At 36.2% G+C, this 26,691-nt stretch overlaps 1 protein-coding gene across 2 annotated transcripts in view; it reads right to left on the reverse strand.

The window, feature by feature from the left end:
- Window positions 1–26,691, reverse strand: part of LOC120421385 (serine proteinase stubble) — a 242,749-nt gene that overhangs the window by 78,970 nt on the left and 137,088 nt on the right. For both annotated transcript variants that reach the window (XM_039584592.2, XM_039584584.2), the window contains exon 5: window positions 20,710–20,733. The gene's annotated coding sequence lies outside the window, so the exon portion shown is untranslated. The remainder of the gene's footprint in view (window positions 1–20,709; window positions 20,734–26,691) is intronic.

A 26,691-nucleotide genomic window follows, 5' to 3' on the forward strand; every position in this document is an offset into this window, starting at 1 on the left:
CTTAGACTCCACTTTCTGGTAATGATTTTAACAAATTCGAGTTCCTGGGTCAATTTCACACTGCAAAAATTGATAAATCTGTTTATTTTCTTGCACTTATAATCATCCATCCCAGGGCCGTAGCCAGGATTTTTGTTCGGGGGAGGGGGCCTGGGTGCAAAAATTCAAAGAGTATAGAAACCAGCAAATTATTTTTACCATCACTTGGTTTATGGTATAATTATTAAGATGAATTGTAAAATTGTAAAATAATGTATGCAAAAATGTTTAAAAAGATTTTCTTCTTAAGTTTTCAATGTCTTTATTGAAGAAACTCCTTCGTCAAAAGTTTCTCTTTATTCATACAGCTAGTTTGTATTAAAGGAGTAGAGAAGAAAGTGTTTTTTACATTTTCTTGAATTGTTTAATTGTAATTGAATTTCGTGATAAACTGTCGCTAAATTTAAAATATACATAACTTGAATAAAAATTTTGAAACAAAAAAAATCCTGAAAAAATATCGATTTATCTAACCATAAGTATTATATTTTTGTACTTTATACTGAGAGAAAAACCCACGAACAAACTGGTAAATTTGAACTATCAAATTTCAAACCGTCTGGATTTACATTTTCAGCTGTGTGATCACTGTGATGGTTTATCTGACAAATTTGTTTCAGAATTTGAGGATTTAAAAAATTGACAAAAAAAATAAATCAGATCTTAATTAAAGGTAATTTTTAAATAAAATTTCAATTTATCGTTTCAGTGTTGCTTATCTTTTAAATAAAAAAATAAATTAAAAATAAATTTTCCGGTTAAAATTTCAACCAACGAGTATCAAAAAATGCTTAAAGACATTCTTATCCAGTGATATCCAGAGTCAACATATTTTAAAGTCCATGAATTCATAGAAATAATTGATTTTTTTATCGGCAAAAAAATTAAATGTACAGTGCTTCGAAGTGCTTATTTCATTAAAATGCAAAAATTAACATTATCAAATTTATTGAAACTAGTGTACAAACTGTTTAACAAGTAATTTCAATGAAAATTATATAACAGCAACTTCAAGCAAAGTTTGTATTGTTCTTTATCGTGTAAGGACTAAGAACCATCGGAAATTTGTCTATTAGTTCCTGAGACACATCTTCTTGAAATAAAAAATAAACTTGTACGATAAAAAATATAAATGCGAACACGATTAACAAATTAAAATCTTCAATTTACTTATTTCTTTATTTTAAAATGACTGTCAAAACTGAATTAATTTTTAAAATAAGTGTTGACTGAAATATTTTTAAAATAATTGTTGATAACCAATATGATTTTAAAAGATAAAGGAGGAAAATAACGTAAAAGTGAATTGGTTGTGCTGGTTATAGAAAGCCTTTCTGTATCTTTCTAAACAAAAACAAAAACACAAATGAAATCATTTTTTGGATTTCTGAGATTTAACTAATAAAAATTATGTTGAATAATATAGAATTGTAACCATTTATTAGAATCGATGTTTATTCAAGAAATATCTTGACTCTGGGAACAAAATCCTGCACATTTTATGGTTTAGAAATTTTATATTTGAGAAACCTTGCTAAATTAAAAGTAAAGAAAACTTTATGTAAGAATTCATAAATCAATTAGATTTTTCCTGTAAATCTAATCTTAGTCTGCACTAGAATTCAAACATAAAAATATTTGAAGCATCAAAAAATTAAGATTAAAAAAACATAATTTATTGAAATGTTTGAATATTTTTTATTGAATATCTTTATTTTGAAATGATTAAAATTTATTTTTATAAAAATTCAGGATTTTTAGCATTAATTATTTTATTATTTTTATAGTTTTTGTTATTTTGCAATTTCTGATTTTTTAAAATTATCATGTGTTTATTGTAATCTTAAATTTATGATGTTTTAAAAGTAAAGAAAACTTTATGTAAGAATTCCTCAACCAAGTAGATTATTCCTGTAAATCTAATCTTAGTATGAATTTTGCTACAAGAACCATATTTTACATTCAAATGAAAATAAAAAAAAATCCTGTATACGGAGACTCTTAAAACTCCATCCAAAAAATGCTCAAGAAACAGTCAAGAAAAGATTTACGGAAAGATTTTGCTTTAGCGGTACGCAGCTGAAAAGGAACAGAACAAAAACGGCTTTGGATATTTCTTCGGGTGCAATATGTGTTGATGAGATTTTGATTTGTTTATTTGAATGCGACTGAGAATAACGTGTGAAAAAAATGTATCCACTAAAATAATATTGAAGAATTGCCACATGAAGCCGGCTGTCAAAATGCTGAATCTTAAAATGCCAAATATGTTAAGAATGGATTTTGTTTATTGCTCAGAATTAAGTTTAAAATAAGAGAAAAGTCATTACAATAATCAATGGGACAATAATGGTATTTTTAAAATTTTGATATTTTTTAATATTAATTATTTTCTTTATGTTTTGGTTTTTGTTTTTTGCTCCATTGATTTTTTTTATTTATTATGTTTAATTGTTATCATAAATTTTGTGATTTTTTTATTATTGTTATTTTAGATTTCTTGCTTTTCTTTGTCTTATACCAAAATAAAAAATTTAGAAATTTAAAAGCAGTTAATTTTTTAAATTCTAAATAAGACCGTTGCAAATATTATTCTGAACTTTATGTTACTAAACTCTGACCAAAGTCGACAGGGTAGAACAAACAATGAAAAATATAAAAAAATTAATTACATGCCTTTGGTTTATCATTTTAAAAGTGTTTCAAAACCTCACTTTAAATCAGTACAGTTGTTTTGCATCATTAGTTTTCAAAATATCTAGTTATTGGCGAAAAGCTTTTTTCATGAAAAAAAAACTTGCCGCGGTTCAACGAAATGTTACAAAAATTTTAAATATATTTAAACGAGCCCAAACATGTCGTACATGATTATCAACGCAGAAAAAAACATTTCAAATTTGTTGTCACTGCTCCTAAAAGGACTTAATCGAAATAAGTTATGAATACAAAAATAACTGTTTTCAGTTGATTAGACTTCCATTTCCATTGAAGCTGTGAAGCTATTAAAAAAAATATTGCATTTGCCCTCTGCCCCTTTTGAAAGGGTGGCAACATAAACTTTGGAAAATATTTACAATGAAACAATTTAAAAAAAATAATAAAGAAATTTTAAAATCTTCAAAATGGAAATTCTAATCCATAAAATCCAAAAATTTGAAATGAAAAAGTTTAAAAATGAATTATTTATCAGAAATTTAACAATTTGAAAATGATGTTTAATTAATTTAATTGCAGAGTTTTTGAATCCAAGCTTTAATTTTCTTTTTTTTACATTTTGAATATTTTTATCATTTTATTTCTTGCTTCAAAAATCGCAAGCTCATGCACAAAGCGAAAATTAGTTGATAATAAGGATTCACTTAGTTGATCTTTCGATTTTTGATATATTAAATAAAAATTGGAGAGTGGCCACGGTGGAAACAAATAAATGTGACCAAAAGTAAGCATTTTGGACGAGTGGTTTCGGGAAAAAGGATTACGAAAAAGTAATAAAAATTACACACAGATATTTCTTAAGCATTTTTCTTTTAGGTCTCACATATGTAACTTACCATATTCTAAAAACCAAAAAGATAATATTATAAGTGTATTTCTGATAATAGTCGAAATTAGATTTTGAAAACAAAATCTGAATTTTGTAGAAATTATGGCATATTTTGAAAAATGTAGAAAAAATCATTTGTTAATAGTATGAAGGTCCTCAAAAAGATAAGGGGTTTTAATGCAAATAAAGAAGGGTTATTAATTTTGCAGTCCAAATTCGACAAGCCGATTATCCAAAAGTTCGAAGGACTTCGGATAATCGAATCATGAACAAATTTAAAACGTTTTTTTAATTGCGTAAGTTTTTTGAAAACTTTTTCATACTCTTGTTTGTGCATTTAATTAACAGTAATAATTGCTCTAAACCGAATTAAGACGTAACACACAGCTGAAATGAACACAAAAACTCTGTTAGGTTCATAATATGTACAAATTGTAATTTGATTATTCACAAATAAAACCGAATTGAATTGAATTGAAAAACGTTTTTTTATTTGCTTGCTTTTAACATCAAATTCGGCATCTGCAACCACATTTGAGTTAGACTTGAACAATATTTCTTGGCCACCATTTTGGCCGCCACTTTGAATCTAAAAATTCTAAATTATTTTATGTTTCTTCAGGGGTCATACTTAAGTTCGAGCCTTCTATCGGATGGGGAAGTAAAACGTCGGTCCATTTGCGTAAAAGAGATTTTGGGTGGCTCACCACACGTAACCTTCGGACGCCTAGAAATGAGCAGAAACTTGCAACAGAGACCACAAAAGACCCGGGGGCGTTAAAGTGGATTACTTTTTTTTTTACTTATGTTCGACTATCATAATTAAGACAACGAGATTTAAGGATTTTTGCTAAAAAATTATTAGCTTCCGAAAATGGCCATTTTTGCGCAACATAACAGGTGCATTATGCAGGCAAGCAGGCAAGCTAGCACAGACATGAGTTTAAAAATTAATTATTTCTATGTAGCCCCGGATATTGCTATTTTCGAAGGCTAATAACTTTTTAGCAAAAAACCCAAAAAATAAGGTGTCTTCGGGAAAGTTTTTCCAAATTTAAAGAAGATATTAGTTATGAAAATTGATAAGAACTGGGTAGTTATTGCGCCTTCCACAGGTCAAAAACTGAAACAGTTGCTTTTCTCCATACATTTTGACGATTTTTCCCAAACTTGGTGGTCAGTGGTCATAAAAAGCTCAAATTTGGAACTTAGGCTAGTGATCAATCTTTTTTTTCAATTCAATTAGTTTTTATTAGTAAATAATCAATTCACAATTTCGTAATTCTTATAACCTAATAGAGTTTTGGAGTACCTTTCAACTATGATTTGTACTTTAGTTCATTTTGATGTAATTGGATATTCTAACAATGGATTTGCCAACAGAAGGAAAAAATATTAAAAAAAAAAACCTTCGAAATTTGCTAAGGAAAAGGATAGAAATAGAAAAGCTTAAAACTAGATCACAGTTTGTTTTGTCTTTTGACGTCGAAAAACTTCGCTGCACAAGGCAGCTTATCCGTTGTAGATATACTTCATCATCAGCTCACTAAGAGCTTGGAATTGTTCTGCCTTGTTCCGGCAGGCACGAAAGCGCGTGAGCATCTCTCCAGCAAGAGCGAAAAACTCGGGAAGCGTGAAGAGGTCATCTCCGGTAACGTCTGCTTGTCCCGGTGAAGTACCGCTCCCATAAGCGGCTACTCTAGCGTACGACCCTCCCCAACCGGGAGGGAACGCTGGGTTGGTCGATGGAACCGCTCCGCCGCCAGCTGCTGCAGCGTTCGTACTCGAAGTCTTTGGAGGTTGGCGGGACGCTGGCGCTTTCTTCTTCTTGTCCTGCTCCTCGAGGTACTTTTTCCGCGCGGCACAGCCACGGAAATTCGCCGTGTGGTTTCCACCACAGTTCGCGCACTTGACGCGCGCTTTGTGCTGCTGGGCGTTTTCCCCCAGCTGGTCTTTCCGCGGAAGATTGCACCTTTCGGTGAAGTGGGTCTCACCGCACTTTACGCACCGGGGCGGAAGATTGCAGTTTCTTGAACCGTGTCCGAACTTTTGACAGCGGTGGCATTGGGCTGCGTCAGCGGGATTCTTCATGTAGAATCGCCACGTCACAAAGAATCCGTCCAATGCTTTGATCCGCCGTAGGTCCTGGATTTTGACCGACCCACGATCGAAGTACAGAAGGTACAATGTGTACGTACCTGTCACCGTTGTCGATTTCGAGAGCACCTTAACCTCTCGAGGCTTAACCTTGACGCCCGACAGGTGTTCTTCCAGGTCGGAGATCGGGCGGTCCGGATATCCCTGAAGGACGATCTTCACTGGGACCTTCTCTGCTGGGTCAAATGTGAAGAATTTGAAGTTTCGTAACTTCAACTTCTTCACCACCAAGTCGAAATTCTGCTTTTTATGCGTAATCAGTCGCACTGAAGTTTTACTAATTTTAAGACAATATTGGAGTCCCTCAAGCAACTCGTCAACATCGTCTGCCAACGTATCCAAAACAAAAATTGGAGGTGGTCGTCGTTCCTTCGGAGAGTTACACTTTTTCTGCTTTCCTTGCTTGCGCGCAAGTTCATCATCGTCATCGTCGTCGCCAGCACTGCTGCTGTCACTGGCGGTGTTGTTTTCTTCTCCACTCAGCATCTCAAATTCGTTGCTGGTGGGAACGTTGGAAGTGGTTATTGTCGTAGTGCTGGTGGACTGCTGCTGCTGCTGCTGGTCGGAAGAGCTTCCGGATGCCCGGGTCGATTGTCTCGTCCGTACTGGGGACTCACGTGGACGGTATGACACGTGTAAAAACGATGGATCGGTGACGTCACTGGGCACGCTCCCGTGCGCGATGGCGGTCGATGCGGCGTTGGTGTGTTTACCTTTCTGCACTCTGCCGGTAGATGAGCTTCGCGGGTTTTTCGAGGCCGCACTCGAACTGCTACGGCCACGGCCGGCCCTTGGCATGCTGGAGCAGCAAACTCGCGGGTAAGCACTGTTAATTACGGCGAAAAAATCGAAAAGTTTGAGGAGCTCCGAACAGTTGACTGTTGCTGGCTGGTGTTGCCAGTCCCGATGGTAGTGATCAATCTTTGATTTTAGGGGGTAGCCTCAAGAAAGCCCAGATTTGGACCACCCTAACCAATGTAATGCTAAAACTATGGGATAAATGAAATGTTACTGAATGGAACGATGTTCAAATCTGCAGCTCAATTTTAAAATATTGGATCCATAATCTACGAAAACTGAGCTCGGCAATGGACAGGCAAATTACTTCGTTTGATCAATCTATTCTTGATTCTCTATCTTACAAATTATTTCTGTGGAGAGAACACACAATCATTGTTTTGAGATTATTTTAAGGTAGTCTAATTTAAAAAAAATGGGAAAAATTTCGGGGGGGGGGGCTGCTGTCCGGTAACCACCCCCCCCCCTGGCTACGGGCCTGATCCATCCATTTACAAAAGGATATTTTATAAACATTAAGAAACAGCTCTTTAGGACATCTAATATCTTTGGAAAGGAACAATAAACGTGAATCAAAGATTATTTTTTTCAATTAGTTTTGTAAGAGTATGAATGGATGAAAATAAACAGTTTGATGCATGTTTTTATTGTGAAATTAGATCAGTAATTCGAATTTATTGAAATTATCACCAAAAAGTGGGATCTAAGGTGTCTCCCGAGCAAAAATTTTCGCCAGGAAAAATCACTTTAAGAAAATGCGTTTATTTTACATGTGAGCAACTCTCTACGAAATCGGCCGATATCGACCATTTTTATTTTTTGTATTTTTTGATTTAACTTAAACTTTGTGGGGGCCTTCCCTATGACCAAATAAGCTATTTTGCGTCATTGGTTCACCCATACAAGTCTCCATACAATTTTGGCTGCTGTCCATACAAAAATGGTATGTAAATATTCAAACAGCTGTAACTTTTGAGTGAATTTTCTGATGAATTTGGTGTCTTCGGCAAAGTTGTAGGTATTGTTGAGGACTTTTGAGAAAAAAATAGGTACTCGGAAAAAAAATTTGCAGATTTTTTTATCTACTTTTTTCACAAAAACTCAATTTCCCAAAATACGTATTTTTTGATTTTCGAGATTTTTTGATATGTTTTAGAGGGCAAAAATCCGCAACTTTTGAGCCATAGAGAAACATGGTCAAAAAATCTGCCGCCGAGTTTTGAATTTTTGAAAAAAACGGTGATTTTTGGAAAAAAATCGAAGTTTCATGCAAAAACAAGTTTGACATTATTTTTTAATGCAAAATTGAATTTGCAATCGAAAAGTACTTTACAGATTTTTTGATAAAGGGCTCCGTTTTCAAGATATAGCCACCGAAAGTTTAATTTTAGCGAGAAATTTGAGATAGAGCCGCTTTAAGAAAAAGAAACACGAAAATTGAAGTTTTCTTAATCTCACCAAAATAACCCACCATTTTCTAATGACGATATCTCAGCAACTAATGGTCCGATTATCAATGTAATACATGAAATATTCGTGAAATTTTCCGATCTTTTCGAAAAAATATTTTGATAATTTTTAAATCAAGACCAACATTTTAAAAGGGCCAAACATTGAATATTACGCCGAGAAATGCTCATGTTTAACTGCCTTACCCAAACCATTATCAGCCTTAAATGGTAGTCCATGATGTCCACTACAAGCTCCAGATCGAATTGAGTTGATATCTGGATTTATTTGAGTTTGAAAATTGTGATATTTTTAGATTTGATCAATTGGGATCCTCTACCCTTTATTTTTTTGCGTTTGTAGTGCCCTTTCAGTTGCTTTTTGAATTCAATTTTATTGAATTTTGCCTTAGTTAGAGACATTTTAAGATTTTGAGGTTTTTACACCATCAAATATTGTGTCCCAGTTTGCCCCACTTTCCATAAACCTAGAGTGCTCATATTTGGCCCAAATGCTAGTTATATATGTCCAAGCAACCTCTGAAAATTTTAGGCAGATTTGTGAGGTCGATGCGATATGAGTTTGACACCCTCTGTACACAGAGCTCACACAGTGTGGCCACACAGTGTGGCCTATCTACAATAAATTAGCTTAGAACGGTTAAGTAAAGTGAAAAGATAAGTTACTTTGAAAAGTACGCAACTTACGGCCGTCATCTACAATCAATTTATAAAACTTGCTGGGCTGATATTTGTTGCTATGCAGATAACTTTTCGGTTGTAGAAGATTCATTCAAATTCATAAGCTAAGTGCAATTTTTCAATTAATGTGATTGTAGATATAGGTCATTATATGTTCTAAGCAACTTAACTATTCTATGTTAAGTGTTGTAGATAGGCCATGAGTCCCATGTAAAAAGTGATAGTTCGTCACTTTTCAGCTTGACTTTGTCAAACCAACAGAGTACAAACTTAAAAGTGACCAACCACCGGGTTGAAAAGAAATGTATTTTTTTTTTGAACACCATTCTGTTCCAATTTAAATATTGCTACTTTGTATTTTGCAACAACATCAAAACGTTACTATCAAGAGTTACATAAAGTTAAGCAACCGAGCCTTTCATCAAATCACATTTAATTTTTCTAAAACATGCCTGAATACCACATTAAACCGTCCAAGTGACTTACTCGTAAGAACGGCTAGGTCAAAGTGTTGCTAAAGTCTGGACCATCTAAATTTCTCCAAACGCAATTTTATGGCGTCGTTTAATAGTTACGATACCATCTCGTGAAGTAATGTGTTATTTAATATCAATTATATCACACTACTTGAAATTTGCAAACGCGGCTTGCTTTTGAGTTTTTGTCAATTTGAAAGAACTCGCACAGTTGGTGCGCTCATCAAAGCGAGTTAAGATTCCAGATAAAATGCCCATAAAACCACTGCCTTTTCTGCATTAAAAAAAAAGCAGCAAGCGATTAGTGAGACGATCTAAAATGGGTAAGTCTGGAAGGCAAAACTGCCTACTGGGCCTTGTACAACATTATAATGAGGTGTTGGTGAAGAAAAGCAGCCAGGACCATTTCGGAACGGTTAATGAGGTAAACCCGACGAACGTACTTCTTCACTTCATGAATGAGAAAGAAGAAAAGAGTTTCATTAATTGGACTTGGTTTTCACCCGTACTGTTTGGCTTCCCAGGGCTGTTACCCAGCCGGGGGTTTTAACAAACTGGTGCCATCACCATTATTGACGAGCTGGAACAACTGACCATCAACCGTCTCCGGTGAAGAGAAGATAACGAACTGAAACGTTACTAAATCTAAATCCGGTTCCATTCTACGAAAGTGAAAAGTGAATTGACGTAATTTTCTCTTTCATTGCCCTGTGTGTTAGAGTGCGTTTGTTGCATTGAAGATGATGATGATGCTGTCAGTCAGTTGCCGGTTTTCTAAAAACGAAAGATAGGTGGTCACTTGTTACGAAGAAGAGGGGAAAACGTTGAAAAGCCCAGTAGTGATTGCGCCCATTGCGCTAATTGCAAGAAGTAGCTGGAGGAGGAGCTCATTTTTTTTCTAGGGGAAGAGCTAGTTAGACTGCAGAACTAATTTATTTACTCAGGTTCATATACTGCTAATTTTTGCAACCAGTTTCATTTAAAGTATATTGGCAGATAATTTCATGGAACGTTTTCTGTCGATACTTAAACTAAACTAATTAAACATTGCATGTTTTACTGTCCAAACAAAGGGGAATATAGGGTAATTTGGACACGTTAAGAAAATTTTCAATCAAGATAAATTTGAATACAATCTCATTTTTTCCGAAAAAATTGTGTTCAAATAACATACTTTCTTTAGCAAAGCTGTAGGCCATCAATTGAGCAACTTACCAGTCTGGTTTTTACAAAGCTTGTATAGCGATTTTTTCAAACATCAAGATCAAATCAAATCAAATTATTCGCTCTAAAGCATTGCCTTGGTTTGATTGTTGAGGCAATTGCAAACCTCTTTTTACACCTTAGCTTCCATCCACCCCGGGATTCGAACTGACGACCTTTGGATTGTGAGTCCAACTGCCTACCATCGACTCCACCGAGACAGGATCCAGGGAGACGACTCTTACACCTGGACTAAGCTAACGACCTAACCTCTAGGTTAGACCGGGGCCAACATTTACTTCCCTGTCCGACGGAAGGCGTGATCAGACAAATTTCGTCTCAAAATTTGCCACTGGGACCTTCTGGGATCGAACCCAGGCCGACTGGGTGAGAGGCAACCACGCTTACCCCTACACCACGGGTCCCGGCAAGACCAAAACAAAATGTTTTTTCCGTAAACAATTGAATGCTCAAGAGCAATGTGGGGACTAAACCAATAATAGTTGGGGTTCGGAATTCATTAAGACCGATGGTAAAATCGCATGCAAAAGCATGCACATCACCTTTGTGAGCAAAAGCATGTAATATTGTATGAGAAAACGTGTACACAAAAAGCATATACCGAAGAAAAAAAATCAGGTCTGCCACCCCAAAAATAACATCAACCCGGCGAGAGCCATATTCAGATTATCAAATCCGAGCCCCAACCCTCTCGGCTAGTGACGGGTCAATCTTTGATTTCAGGGGGTAGCCCCGAGATAGCCCGGATTTGGACCACCCTAATTTTTTTAAATTATTGATAAAGCAATTCCATTTGAAATGGGCACTAACCGAAAAAAAAGTTCTCCGATCGGGCTCAAAGTTTTAGACCCTATTTTTTTGTTTGGCCATTAGGGTGACCTACACCGTGCTAGGGTGGTTCCGAAAATTGCCATTTTCGTCAATTGTCAAAAAAATCACATTTTTCAAAATCATAACTCTGCACCATTTCGCCCTATTTTAGCTGTCTTAGATCACATGGTTGGAACTCCATACATCCTGTTAGCCCAGAAAGTGTGACGATTGTTGAGTTCTGTCGCTGGTATAGTGTAAATTTGTCCAAGCTAGTCACAGCCTACTCAGCATAAACAACTCTCTAATTTGAATCTCTTATACCACTCGCAGATTGACAGACAGACCTTGTTTTCGTTTTATCTACAAATTCTGCGTAATTCAAGTAATGTTTTCAAACACTTGTGGAGATTATGTAGCTTTAGTGACGCGATTTCTTTGCCAACACTTCATTTTTTATGCCCTTCTTCAACAGTTAAAGCTTGCTCACCCTCGGGATTTCACTGATGGGTTGTTAAAATCGTGGTTTTAAACATGAAAGGAGCAGATTTTGAAGTTGCGAATGGGGGATGGGAGGAAGACGACCCCCCATATTTTTGTTCGATGTCACAGAATTCAAGCCATTTTACCAGCACTAGCTAAATACCTGTTCCCAAACGAATAGAATGATGAGCCATGATTATTGAACATGCATTTTTTAACTACACAGATTTTTCCGGCATTTTGGAGCATGAAAAGTAAATAAATTGCAAAAACAAACGGCTGACACGCGAGGCGCGCGAGAAGAAAAATGAAAATTCAAATCATGGCATGCTGCGATTTTGTTTACTTGAGGCATCTTCTCAGTATACCAGTTTTGATCGGATGAGGGGTCAATGCATATTTCATGTAGCCGGTATCTGTTTACTAATAAATCACATTCTACAAATCTAGAGTTTTTTTTTTGAATAGGTCCTATAAAAATATGAAAGACAATAGTTTATAGGACCTTTTCAAAAAAAAAAAAACTCTGGAAATCAACCAAAATTTAGAAAAAAATTAATTATTAAGAAATTGAACGAAAAATGGGATGTTGTCGTTTGAGTAACTTTTAAAATTGTTGAATATAAGAAAACTTACTAGAAAATTAAAATTTGGTTTTAAGTAAGTAAGTAGTAAAAAAAACACATAGGTTACATAATAGAGCCAGCGTGACAATGTGTGACATTGGAGGGAGGGGGGTTATTTTTGCCCGATTTTAGCGTGACATACTTTATGGATGACGCCCAAGGCGGTCACTTTGGCCCTTTAAAAGTTTCCGAGTTTTATTACAAAGGTTCAGTCAAAAATGATGAAGTTAAATTGCACGCCGAAGTGCCGTTGCGTCAACATTATGTGCTGGATGGAAATACATGCTGTTATCCAAAACAAAAAAATACATAACTTGCTACTTTTAATAATTTTATAAAATTCAAAATATTCTTACTACACGCACTATGGACGACCCATTGGTGTGCAAAACTGCCATAAAAACTGGTAGAAAAGTTGCAGCTCTCCACCGCGAGAGGCAGCACCTGTCCTGTCCTCGTTTTTGAACCTAAAGTTCCACATATGTGCTTAGATGCAAATGAAAGGTGGTTAGTTGGCCTTTCAAGGAAAAATAACTTAAGGACCGAAAAATCTTGCCCAACATTTGAAAATGTCGAATGCAACTTAAAAATGCCGTTTTGACGGTCTCTGGACCAAAGAGCCTCCCAAGTAACATTTTAGGCTTTATCAAAGCTGTCACAACCGCTATAAAACCTATCAGCCAGAACCAACATTAAAACCCCTTAGTCGTAACAAACTCCCCAGAACCTTGATAAAACCCCACTTAAAACCCAAAAGGACCTCCGCAAAAGGTTGTTACGGCCTATTTATAAAACCTACATAGGAGTTCAAGGCTTTTCAACTGAATCCTAACAAAATCCTCAAAGCCTTGATAAAACCTTTGTTAAAACCTAGTCAGGAGTTATGGAAAAATGACATTTCATACGTCTTCAAACGTCTTATGCCAAATAGGTTTTATTTTGGCAAAAATAAGTCTTCATCTCGCCAAATGAAATTATGGAGATGGTTGTCAAAAATGGCGATGATAAATAATAGATATTAGAGGTAATCCAAATAATTTGAAAGCTTATTTCTCACAATTCGTCGCCGTCGTGCTAACTTGTCGTACGTGCATTTTGGGCCAAATTGAGTTAAGAACGCCATTTTGTGCAGCTCACAATGCCTCATCTTTTGACCTTTACAGATCCCCAAAATTCGATTTCAATCCTGAGATATTCAATAAAAACCAAAAAAGCTCCGAAAATTTTTGTCACTCTACATATAAAAGAAGTTTCAATCCTGTCGTGCTATCTTGTCACTCCCTGAAAATTGATGTAAGTGCGACAAAGGGCAAAGGGATTTCAGGTCAGGATGCGTTTGACGCACGTACAAGTTAGACTACCGTAAACATTTATAATTATAACTCGGGACTCCAGCAACCAACTTCAACAAAACTTCGGGACAATGCACAGAATGGTCAGCCAAACAAAACGTGTTTGTTATTGTTTACATTGCGTGCTTTCGTTTTTGTTTATTCAAGGTCAAACATTAAAACGCGTTTTTCTCGGAACGGCAAAATGGCGGGTGCGACATGATAGCACGACGACGTCGAATTGATGGCTCAAATTCAGCTGCGGTTGAAATTTTATTGATAAATGTAGGGTAGATAGAGCCAAAAAATCCAACTCGCTTCACCAAAAATCAATATTTTGTAATCAAAGTGTTAAATGTTAAAAAATATTATATTGCAATTCTTTGAAAAAAATGTTCAAAATATTTTTAAACATCTATCGCTATATAAATCATACCAGAAATTCAGCATAAATGTGTGTTTTCATCAAATTTAAATCAAATTTTTCAGTTTTCTATTTTTTCAATCAAGATGGCGGTCAATCATATTCAATCAGAGCACGCGTCTAGCGCCATATTTATGCACTGCTATTTGGCCGCGATAAATGCTCTTTAAGGAGCTTATGGTTTTAAGTGAGCTTTTTACATGCCTAATGGCACTTGACAGCTACAACACCCTAGGTTTTAACAAAGCATGCGATAAACCCGTTTGGCATGGCATTGCCATCTGGTTTTCAAGCCTCTGTTAAAACTTTCATAAAACCTTATTGAAAGCCAGTCGGCTTTTATTTCCACCCGGTTTTATGTCCGAAGCATAAAACCTTGTTAGAACCTATTAATTAGCTCTTGCTTGTTGGTTGCGGTGAATGCCCAAATAAAACTATTAGGCAATCAAGATGCTAAATTAAACCCTTAATAAAACTTGGTGGTGGCTAGTTGGTTTAAAAATGTTACTTGGGCTATGTCTGAAAATATTTTTATTAGATTCCTAGGAAAATTTTACGTAACATACTCAAACACTGGAAGTATTCATTTACAGGAATCTGAAATATATTTTTTTTTAATATAAATACTCGGTTTTCGGTGCACCGCGCGAATAAACGGAAAAATGACGAAAATTTAAAAAAATATAACTTTTGTCACTGAAAAAACGATAAATTTAAAATTTCAGCGATGATCTATAAATGTTTGAAATTTCAAAGTTATCGCAGTTTTAGTGAAAATAGTTGATTTTTTTCCCGTTTTCGTCATTCTCTAGACACTGCGCGCATTGCGCCGAAAATCCCAGTATTATTTTCAAAAAATCATTTCTCAGAATCCCGTTTGTGAACACCTCCAGTTTTTGAGTATGTTACGTAAAATTTTCCAAGTAATAAAAAAAAATATTTTCAGACATAAGCTCTTAGATCCAGAGACCGTCAAAACGCCATTTTAAAGTTTCATTCGACCTTTTCAAATGTTGGGCTAGATTTTTCGGTCTTTAGACTATTTTTCCTAGAAAGACCAACTTTTCACCTTTAATTTGTGTCCAAGACATCTAAAATCGGTTGAATTGGGTGGAGTTATGATTTTTTGAAAAATGTGGTTTTTGCTAAAAAATACGAAAATTGCTATTTTTTGGACCACCCTAGCACGGTGTAGGTCATCCTAATGGCCAAACAAAAAATACGGGTCTAATTTTTTTGGCCAAGGAATTCCCACAAAAATGTTGTGTCCGATCGGAGATCTTTTTTTTCGGCATGTGCTCTTTTCAAGTGGAATTGCTGGATAAATCTCCCTAAGTAAATTTACAATTTGTTCGAAAACTTTGATTTTCATTTTTAATTTCACTTTTTGTCACTAAAACTTGATTTGCAAAAAAAACTATTTTTTTCTGATCAATATCACGATTTTTTGAAAAAATCTGTATTGATTCAAAAATGTATAACTCGGTCAAAGATTTTTGCCCATTCTGGAAATTTCTGAAAAGTTGGCATTTGATGTCCTCTAAAACATATAAGAAAAAAAAATTTTTTTTTTTTTTTTGCAAATCAAGATTTAGTGACAAAAAGTGAAATTGAAAATCACCAAAAAAATTTTTACCGTGTATCATTTTTTTCAGTGTAGTTCATATCCATACCAACAACTTTGCCCAAGACACCAAATCGATCAAAAAATTCCTTCAAAAGATACAGATTTTTGAATTTTCACACATCATTTTTGTATGAACAGCTGCCAAATTTGTATGGAAAATTAAATGAACAAACTAATGATGCAAAATGGCTTCTTTGGACATATCGAAGGCACCAAAAAAGTTTTAGCCTGATTAAAAAATACAAAAATTTTAATTTAAAAAAAAAGATCGATTTTGTATGCAAAAACAGCAAGCCGTGAAAAACGGAAGTCATCTTTGTCCCGTCCATAAAGTTACGTGTTATAATTTTACGAAAAAGTGAATTTTCTACGGTTTTCTGGAACAAAGTACTAAAGTTTATTAGTTTTTCCAAACTGCATCACTAACTCAATATTGACAAAATTACAAATGGGACGGACTTCATTTGAGCAGCAGTATGGCCCATAAAAAATGCGACATGGTTAAATAGGTTCCAAACAATAAAATAATGCTATGAAAATACGTTGTGTTACCTAGATCAAACTTTAGATAAAAAATTCGGCATGTCTGATATTTGGCACCATGAAAGAAGGGCTCTTTCCCGACGTTTTGCGGGGTCCGGCGAAATATTTCGTGGGGGGATTTTTTTTTACAACTTTTTTTTGAAGATTGTTTTTTTTCGATTTCATAGGACTTTTCTTCAGAAAAGTCGATGAAAATCGATGGGTTCATGTTCATATCCATCAAATTTATTATGAATGTGCTTCAAGGGACTCTAAGTTACATATTTGACCTCAAATTCAAAGTTTCCTACCAAAATTTACCATATTTTTAGCTTTCTTTGAAATAACCCCAAAATCCAAGCTGGAAACTTCAAAACGACCGGATAAAAATCTTTTCTTTGTACAATTCGTCATGAAAATACAGCAACAGATTGCCCGGATACAAATTCGAGCTAAAAACATTGCTACACCCAAAGGAAAAATATATCTCAAAATCTGCAACATTGGATTTGCTGCAGAAAATGTCACATTTTATAACATTTTTTGCAGCAAGCCCGTAGATCATTTTTGCCCGCGTGTAAACATTTCAGCGATCTGCAGTTCTCACCAACACATATAATGCTGGCCCGTCCCCGAGCAACACTCCAAAGAGAAGCATATGTTGGTGCTCTTTCACTCACTTTTCATCAAGCGTCCATGGCGCGGTGGTAGCGTGTCGGATCAATATCCAAGAAGTTGATGGTTCAATCCTCGTTCTGCTAAGTGTTTTTTTTTTGCGAAATACAACCAAAAAGCCGTCGGTAATGTCGATAATTGTCGGTAACGGGCAAAAATGTCATACTCCTATATCGCAAAAAATGCATGAGGACAGATTTCATGCAGATTCTGATATACTTTCATGCCTCATGCGACTGCCAATTGGGTGTGTACTTAGAGTATTTCATTTAAAAAGGTTCCCAACATTATATTTTCCAATCTCCTGCCATATAACACTATGACATTTTAATACATTTTCGAATCAATCAAATTGTACAAAACAGTTTGCTGAACAATTTCCATTAAAAAAATCTATTTTGGTTCAATATAAGCAGAGATATGCCCAATTTCTTAAAATAAAAGGTTACTTTCTCCAAAATTTCAGAATTTAATTCCCATTCAAACGATGAACACCGCCTACTGAGTTTTTCTTAATTCTAATAAAATAATTTAAAAAAATAAATAATATTGTGTTTCAAACACAATTAAAAAAAATCTCCAAATTTATAAGCAATTTCAGCTGAACAAATTTCAAGTAAAATGTGAAAACTTGTGTGTGAAAATCGATAATTTTATGAGCATGAGCATGAGCATGGTTGACTGCCAATGAGCTGCTACTCCGTTATTGACAGATCAGCTGAAGTTAAACAATGAATCAAAAATGATCAGTGGGAGCCAACCATCCGTTCACTGTTTAACCTCTGAAGATCCCTACTTTATTAGTCAATACCGGCGCCCTCCCAAGAAGCCTGCAGTTCAACGAAAGGGAGGAATGTTAGTCCGATAGTTGAAGTTGCAGACTCATCAAGCACATAGTTTTTCGCTATATACTTGTTGATACCGCATGAGACCGTTGAATCCACAGCATCTCCTTCAAGCATCACGTGATTAATTTTTTTTTTTGGTTAGTAGGATAAGGTATTGGCTTTTCGATGCCTCCCGAGCTACGACGCTATGGGGAGGACTTTCATAACAGATCCGTCGGCGAGCCTTCCGAGCAACGATGCTATGGGAAGGTCTTTCTGGTTAACACACAAAATCACTCACTCACAATTATCTCACTCCACTATTAATTAATCCAAAATGTCAGTGCGTCTTTCGATCATTATATAGAAATGGCTTTTTCACAGCAAAAAAATAAAACCTTATTCGAAAAATTTAAGCACAATCCACCCGACGCCGTGCCTTCCGATCAACGATGATATAGGAAGGGCTTTGAAAATCACAAAACAATTAATTAAGTTTACAAAAGCACAAAAAAAAACACCAATTACTCAACGAAAAAGACAAAAATAATTCAGTAAGGCAAGCGCGTGGCCTCACCGCCCGCAATCGACTGAAGTACTAAACACAATTAACACCCAGTTACTTTGGAACACAATTAATACGACAAACTCAACCGGCGGCGTGCCCTCCGATCAACGATGATAAAGGAAGGACTGATATTATTATTACTAGCAAGAAACACACACAATTCACGACAAAAGGCACACAAAAAAAAATCACTTTTCACTGCGAATATTTTTTACGACCACGCGCTATTATTTGATTAGCACAATCACTCATCCCATACGAACAGCGACACAAAAGCACACCAAAAAATTAACCTGAATAATCACGACTTCGCGTCCCCACTTCCAGCGCACCAATGATGCTATTATTCGATTAGCACAATCACTCATCCCATACGAACAGCGACACAAAAGCACACCAAAAAATTAACCTGAATAATCACGACTTTGCGTCCCCACTTCCAGCGCACCAATGATGCCATTATTCGATTAGCACAATCACTCATACCATACGAAAAGCGTCACAAAAGCACACCAAAAAATTAACCTGAATAATCACGACTTCGCGTCCCCACTTTCAGCGCACCAATGATGCTATTATTCGATTAGCACAATCACTCATCCCATACGAACAGCGTCACAAAAGCACAACAAAAAATTAACCTGAATAATCACGACTTTGCGTCCCCACTTCCAGCGCACCAATGATCTGTGTGTGAAAATCGATAATTTTATGAAAAAAAACTAGTTTTAACAAATTTTAGGCAAAATTCCGAATTTTTAAAATTTTTACCTGAAATTTATATGTCTTTTGTTAAAAAGCTTATAAACTTAGTTAACTAAATATGAACATTGATTTTTGTTCTTAAAAACTATATCAGCTACTTTAGTGATGGTACATTTAACGTAAAATTAAAGTTTGAACATCTTAAATATGATTTTAACAAGAAAAACTATGACTATCAAAGTCACCCCGGAATTAAAACTAAGAATTTTTAACGTAACTATTTTTCTAAACACTATTGAAATTTTTTTTACAAAATAATGCATGGACTTTGTGTGGCCTACCCCAGTACATGTTTTAAAAATAATAACCTTGAAAAAACCTTATCAGTTGATAAATATTCCTAAAACAAATTGAAATCCTATCAAAGTCACCCCGGTTTACGGTATCTCTACTTATATTGAACCAAAATTGATAATATTTTATGGAAAATGTTCAGAAAACTGTTTGCTACAATGTGATTGATTCGAAAATGTTTTAAAATGTCATAGTTTTATATGGCAGAGGATTAGACAAATTATAATGAGAATTTTTTGGGTAATAAATAGCTTTTAAATGAAATACTATCAGTTCAGCTGTGTTTTATGCTCGAATTTGTATTCGGGCAATCTCTTGCTGTATTTTCATGACGAATTGTACAAAGAAAAGATTTTTATCCGGTCGTTTTGAAGTTTCAAGCTTGGATTTTGGGGTTATTTCAAAGAATGCTAAAAATCTGGTAAATTTGGGTTGGAATTTTTTAATTTGAGGTCAAATATGTAATTTACAGTCCCTTGAGGCACATTCATAAGAAATTTGATGGATATGAACATGAACCCATCGATTTTCATCGACTTTTCCGCAGAAAAATCCTATGAAATCGAAAAAAACAATCTTCAAAAAAAACTTGCTCAAGACCCCCCGACGAAATATTTCGCCGGACCCCGCAAAATGTCGGGAAAGAGCCCTTCTTTCATGGTGCCAAATATCAGACTTGCCGAATTTTATATCTTAATGTACTCGGAAAAATACACCGTGAAAACCTTTGCTTCAGTGTAAAAAGAATATACAGCACATTGAAACTTATAATTTTCTAATTTGCTCTTTGCCCAGCCCATATAAAAGAAAAATGGCTGTAATATATTGGTCGATCTGGTGTGCCTCTTGTGAATTTTTTATGGGTAAAAAAGTAAACAGCCTTCAAGGTTACTGTTTTTGAGAGCTGTAACAATTAGTTCCAATAATTTTTACGCATTCTATCAACCAGTTATACTAAAATAGTGGACTTTTCGAAAATTTAACGATTCTGAAATGGAGCAAAAAGAGTTCCCAAAATCGTAAACAAGCGTTCATGAAAATGGGAACCACGAACAAAGTGTTCAAATGCCATGGTACGTTTTTCAAAATCCGGGAATTCCCGGGATGGCCGCACTAATTTCAATTAAATTATTGATGGATAAATGTTTGCATACAAGAAATAAAAAAAAATCTGATGCTCGATGATTTTTTCAGTTTTCATTATTAGTGTTTACATGATTTTTTCTGCAAATTTAGTAAAATTGTTCCTTGGGTGGTGGTTATTGGTTTACAACTGGCAATTTTAACCTATTCACTAGCTGCCCAAATAGGACATCAATTTTTTTTTGTTTTTTGCAGCAATGTTGATGTGTTGGATAGTAGTCCATACCTTGACAAAAAATCTCAATCGTATCTGTAAGAAAGAAGAGAAAAAAACTTCATTAGAAGTGAATTTGATGTTTAGTATCTAAAATTAAGGAAACAAGGCCCACTTGTCCACGCACAGTAAAATGCACATAAATCATCAAATTCTAAAGATAAATACCCAGAAAACATAAGACAGCGATTAGAACTCGCACTCGCATAACTTTCCCACGCATCCGCGTGTGTGTTCGTGTGTTCGGGTAGAAAAATGTTAATGGTTAGCTAATCAATTGACTAAATTACTATAATCACCCTCGGTTGTGGTCACCTCGCCCCAACGCAGTTTTCACACAAATGGCCACCTCACACGCGGGCACTTTTTCCCTGATGATCCTCACACTCTAGTTGGCTGGGACTGATGAGCTGCCCTTCTATGCATAAATGTGAGGCTGCTGCACAATGATTGATGGATATTGTTTAATCGACAAATCGTCGTTATGTAAGCGGCTGGAACCCGTTACTTGATCCATTAACGGCCCTCCTTGCAATTACTCGTAAGCAAGGGGGAGCGTCTCCACGCACTGTGATGACCATTAGGGCTCACGGTCAGATCGGTCAAACCGCAGCATTAGAACCGCGCACCAGCTGACCAACTTTCAACTATCGCTCAGAGAGATGCCTTCAAGCCCTCATCATGTATAACAAAGCCATAAAGGGTGCGCTAGAACATTGCCGGAGTACCGTTGCAGGTTCTTTGCAAGTAAATTGTACAATTATTCATAACGCAGTCATAACACAACATCCGATGACAGGGTCCGCGTGCGTTCATTACTTTCACTGTCCAGCGATCCATTTCTCCCTTGTCCGGTTAGTGCTGACTTAGAGTGAGGATGAAATCGAAATTTGCCACCCAGTGGCCAACGGCACACACCTTCTACAGTAGCTCCCGCTGGGGGCGGATGGGGACGAACCGCAATTTTCTCTCGGCCCGTAACAACTGGCGTAACGGGTTCGAAACTGTCTGTGGTAGGAGGTGTTCTATCTCATTAGGGCTAAGCGTCCTCGGCGGCCTGGGAGTAGAATCATCACGCAGCTAACTATCGGTCTAATTTTCTAAGACGCAACTTCAGGTGGAAGTTGCTCGAGCGGACTTTCATCCATCATTGTAAGGCTAACGAGCAAGTATCTACAACGCCCCGACCTGACAGCAAAGGTGGCAATTTGTGTAAAACGTAAAAAAAATGAAAACATCCAAGCAAAAATTGAATCATTTGAACCTTGAGTTTGTGAAAGTTGTTGACGATCGGTTTCGTGCTGTTTTCGGTTCAGGCGAAACTGCTCACGCTGCAAGGGACCATTATTATCTGCTACTGTTGAGCAATGTGGGCTTAGTTTGGGGGTTTCAGTTGAATTTGGCGTAGTTACGTAAAAAATGCCAATGGAGCACCGGATTTGAGTGGTAGAAATCAATAGTTTATTGGACCTTTCCAAAAAAAACTCTAGAAATGACAGTTCTCCCATAAGTAATAGATTGTAAAAAAAAAAAAGCAAAAACTGTTCCAATGGAAGTGAATTGTGAAACACTGAACGAATTGGTTGGATTTGAACCATTGAATTTGATATTTTGATGTAACAACGAATGATTTAGCGTCTCCGACTCGGTCTCCAGCTCTCCAAAAAAAACAACACGCATACACACAGAGAAGTAACCAACTCCGACTCCAACTCTCAGAATTTGTCGAATGTCGATGAAGGCCTGTTACAAAAGGCCACAAGCTTTTTTTTCTGTTTGAGTATTAAGACACGGAATCCTGACAAGGACTATTGTATCGTATTACATTTTTCAAGTTCTGCCCAGAAGCTACTATTGCCGCGCGGGGTCCTGTAAAGTTAGAACGTAGTTAAATCTTTAGTATGGTTTCTTATAAGGTTTTCTTTGAAAAATTACTAATTAAATGTTTGGTAAAGTAACTTTTAATGAAATTTATATAAATATGAGAGTAAATTCATAAAAGTTCAAAAATTTACCAAAATTTATTAAATTTATTACATAGTTCCTATTTTTCATGGAAAAAAAAAAAATAATGTTTGTTGCCCCAAACCAACCCGAGTATGGGTAAATAGCAAGGGAAATGTGTGATAATACCTTTCTTTGGTATTCCTTTGGTATTCTTTGGTATTCCTGGACCCTTTAAAATTTGTCTTAAGGATTATGCAAGAGCAAAATTTGGTATCATACCAATTTAAGGTATTATTTTGATATTGCAAAATTGCAGATTTTGTCAATAGTCTGACACCACATTTTGGTATTCTTTTGGTATTACAGTATTTTATCAAATTCCTCTGAAACTATGGGCAATTTATGAGCAATTTTGACAAAATAATTAATTTTGTGCTAAAAATGATGTCTCAAAGCGAATGCTTATTTTTTTTGATTTCATTTCATTTCTATTACTGGAATAACATGGTTTGGTATTGTTGTGCCCTTCCACATACAAGACTTTGGTATGATTTCATGGTATTTTACCATCTATTACTGGGCAACCAAGGGCACATTTTGGTCTCTGTTCTTTGCCCAAGTCATACCAACATTTGGTATTCCCGTGTTATTTACCCCTGCTCGGGAATTCAGCACAATTTTCAAAAATACCAAATAATATTCCAAATATAGAGAAGAGCGGGGCAAAGGTACGCACCTAATGGCCATCACTCTGTCACCGGTGACCATTAAATATTTTAGATACGACCTGTTTACCGGGGTTTAAATCCCGGCTCGGACCAATACAACTGGTGATCTTTTTCCCTTCTGGAATCGATTGCTAAGTAAAGGGAAGGTAGTGTATCGTCACAAACTGGACCTTATCACGACACCTTAGGGAGGCGACCTATGGAATGTTAACATTAACCTTAACATGTTAACATTAAGTTGAGAATGAAACTGCCACTGAATCCGCTTTGTAAATGCCGGCCCCGATACTCTTCAAGGGTGTTCCCCTCAGGAACTGGGAAAGATTTACTTTTACTTTACTGTTTACCAAAGTGTACCCTTATAACTTGCCTTCAAAACGTAGTACAGTTAAACCACAGAGTAACACAGAGTCACTACTGCCTCTTGATTTATGGTACCGTTACGCGGTACATCGCGGTACATCCCCCGGTTATAATAAAATCAGACGTCAGCCCGACTTGCACCAAAATGGTAGGGTTCAAATCATCAGATCGCAGTTCACTGGCTTTTGAGGCGTTACGTTTTTTTGCGGCAAGTTTTGCTGTCAAACTTTCAAAACAAACCAAATTTTCTGAGCAAAAGTTTGTTTTTGCAAAAGGAGATGATCGTAGAAATGATTGTGGACTATTTGCGACTGGTGCTTTCTTTAATTTTATGGTGGTTTAGTTCAGTAGACAGCAAAAATGCGCTGAGCGGGAAAAGGACGTTTTTGGCCGGCGATTCATCGTGGGGATATCACCTAGGGATCATCAACTCTTGAATCTACCGATAAAAGGCGAGTGCGAAATCGTGTGGCCAAGTGGGTGGAAATCTGGGTTGTACAGCATGGAATACGTGGTTTCGTTAGCCAGCAGCATCGTATGATCCTTAACAATGATATTTTCGGCAGAGAGTTTTAATTTCTGTTTTTCTATACGTTCGTCAAACGCGCAATGAGAAAGACTCAGGCCATCAACAATTTAGGGTTTCGAAAACATGATCTCGTTATGCCGCAATGACATGGAACTGGTTCGAATAAATAAGCTTGAAATTTTCAAGCGTGATTCAACCACAATACTTTTGCACGTTTTTGTTAAATCCGTTTTCTCAATTTGGTTTTAAATAATAAAAATAATTAATTTGCCATGTTCATGATTCTTTTATTGCTGCTTACAACTAAATAACAAAAAAAAAAAAAACAGTTTAACAGATCACCCACACTTCCTGCACGCGCACGCGTGTCACGCCGAAGGATCGGCTCGTTCGACTGATTTTCCTTCGCAGCTCAACAGATCACACTTCCTGGACGCACACGCGTGTCACGCTGACCGGTTTTCTCCCACGGCTTTCCACGCGCCACGTCGATTAATCGGTTCATCCGATGGAATCCTCCCACGACTTTTATGTTTTCACAACTCCAACTAATTTTCCTCAAGAACAAAAATGCACGTGATAAACAAATCAGACAGTTTGACAGACATTAATTTGTTGGAAAAAATGTGGTAACTAGATTAAATTTAAAAATATCCGTTCAAAATCATAACGCATGAAAAAACATAACGCCTGCTACCGTTACGGAGACCCAACAACAACAACCGTAACGGAGCCTCAAAATTTGATGACTTTTGTTCGGACTGCTCACTCTGTGTTACTCTGTGGTTAAACCCTGCATATTGCGGAGGCGTTTCGATTTGTGTGTCTTCGATTGCTCCAAAACGACATAATATTTTTGCAATAATTGTAAACAAGACGAACAAATTGCTTCAAAAATATTGTGTCGTGTTTGAGAAATCGACGAAATACATTGCGTAACGCCTGCGCACTATGCAAGGTTTAACTGTACTCAGATTTACCACAAGTTGCTTACAGTATGTAAAAAAAGTATTTACACCCCTTGGGCACTATGCACATTTTGTGATGAAACATGTAAACAATTTAAAGTTTGGCAGAAACCTAGTACTAAGTTTTGTTCAGAAACTCATGCCAAACATTTTGCTACAAAAAATCCAAGGAAAAATCTATTCTATCGATACAAAGACCCCCAAAACGGTGTTATACTCACTTCAGAATGTTTATTTAGCAATTCTATGGTAATATATTGACATTTAGTTAAATTAAAAGTTTGCAAAATTAAGTTTCGATAAGTTTAAATTGTTTACATGTTTCTTCACAAAATGTGCATAGTGCCCAAAGGGTGTAAATACTTTTTTTACATACTGTATATATCAAGAACCAGACAATTGCTCTAAAAAAAAATATACGTACCTTTGCGACGTATCGTTGGATAGGTTATTAAAGGACCTTTTCAAAGATTTCAAAAACATTAGGATCTAGCAACCCTGTCTCAAGTTATTACCAGAAACGGAATCGACGTTAACACCTTTTAATGTGGCCCTATTAAACCTTGTGTTTTCGTCAACCAATCCTCAGGCATACACTTAAACTGATGTGAAATTTCCAAATCATGTAAAAATTTAAACCAAAAGTTACCGTCTTGTTGGTCTACAGGGAAAAAGATAATCGTGTTAAAAGTTTGTTATAGAAAAATCGTAAAACTATGAGAAAAGTATGCCAAAAAGTTAATACCGTAGGATTGTAGTCCATGAAATTCCCTAATATTTAACCTAAGGGAGTACGAGTGTTGGAAGCTGTTGCAAAATTGCATGTAAATTCCACTTAGCCATCAAAGCCTACGTCTATTTCAACCACATTAGTGAAAAGACCCCCGGTCGATGATGCGCACTTTTCCAACCACCGACCGCCAAGTTGGTCGCCTGGCTTTCATAAGCGAAATGAATCACGTAACAACCGGCCACAAACCAGGTTCAAGTTCAATGCATTCAACCAGTACCAGGGGAAAGGGGTGGACACGTGTACTAACCGCTCCGGACTCCGCCTTATTCCATTCTTCGCACGTCCACTTGGCGGCGATAATCGACTGTTTGTTTAGCTTAACCAGCTTGTTTTCTTGTACACTCTTGGAATTGCTGGAACTGCTGCTGCGCTTGGTACTCTAATTCTAGACCCTCAGCGCGCCAACGAGAACGAGACTGATGACGATAATAACAATAATAATGCAGACGACCACGACAATGATGATGATGATGATGAGAACGGTTACTCCACAATGGGTGTGAAGGAGGAGTCAAGTTGTGGGTCTGAAACAATCGCACTCCAACAAGGTGGTTGGGTTAAGTCGAAGATCGTTGGCTGGTGATATGTAGACGCCAAATTATGACTGCATTCACTCTATATTTTAACCTCCACCTTTAGTACAATCCCGTTTTGTTGGTCTTTTTG

This window comes from Culex pipiens, chromosome 3 (assembly GCF_016801865.2).
Source record: "Culex pipiens pallens isolate TS chromosome 3, TS_CPP_V2, whole genome shotgun sequence".
Taxonomy (NCBI): Eukaryota; Metazoa; Arthropoda; class Insecta; order Diptera; family Culicidae; genus Culex; species Culex pipiens.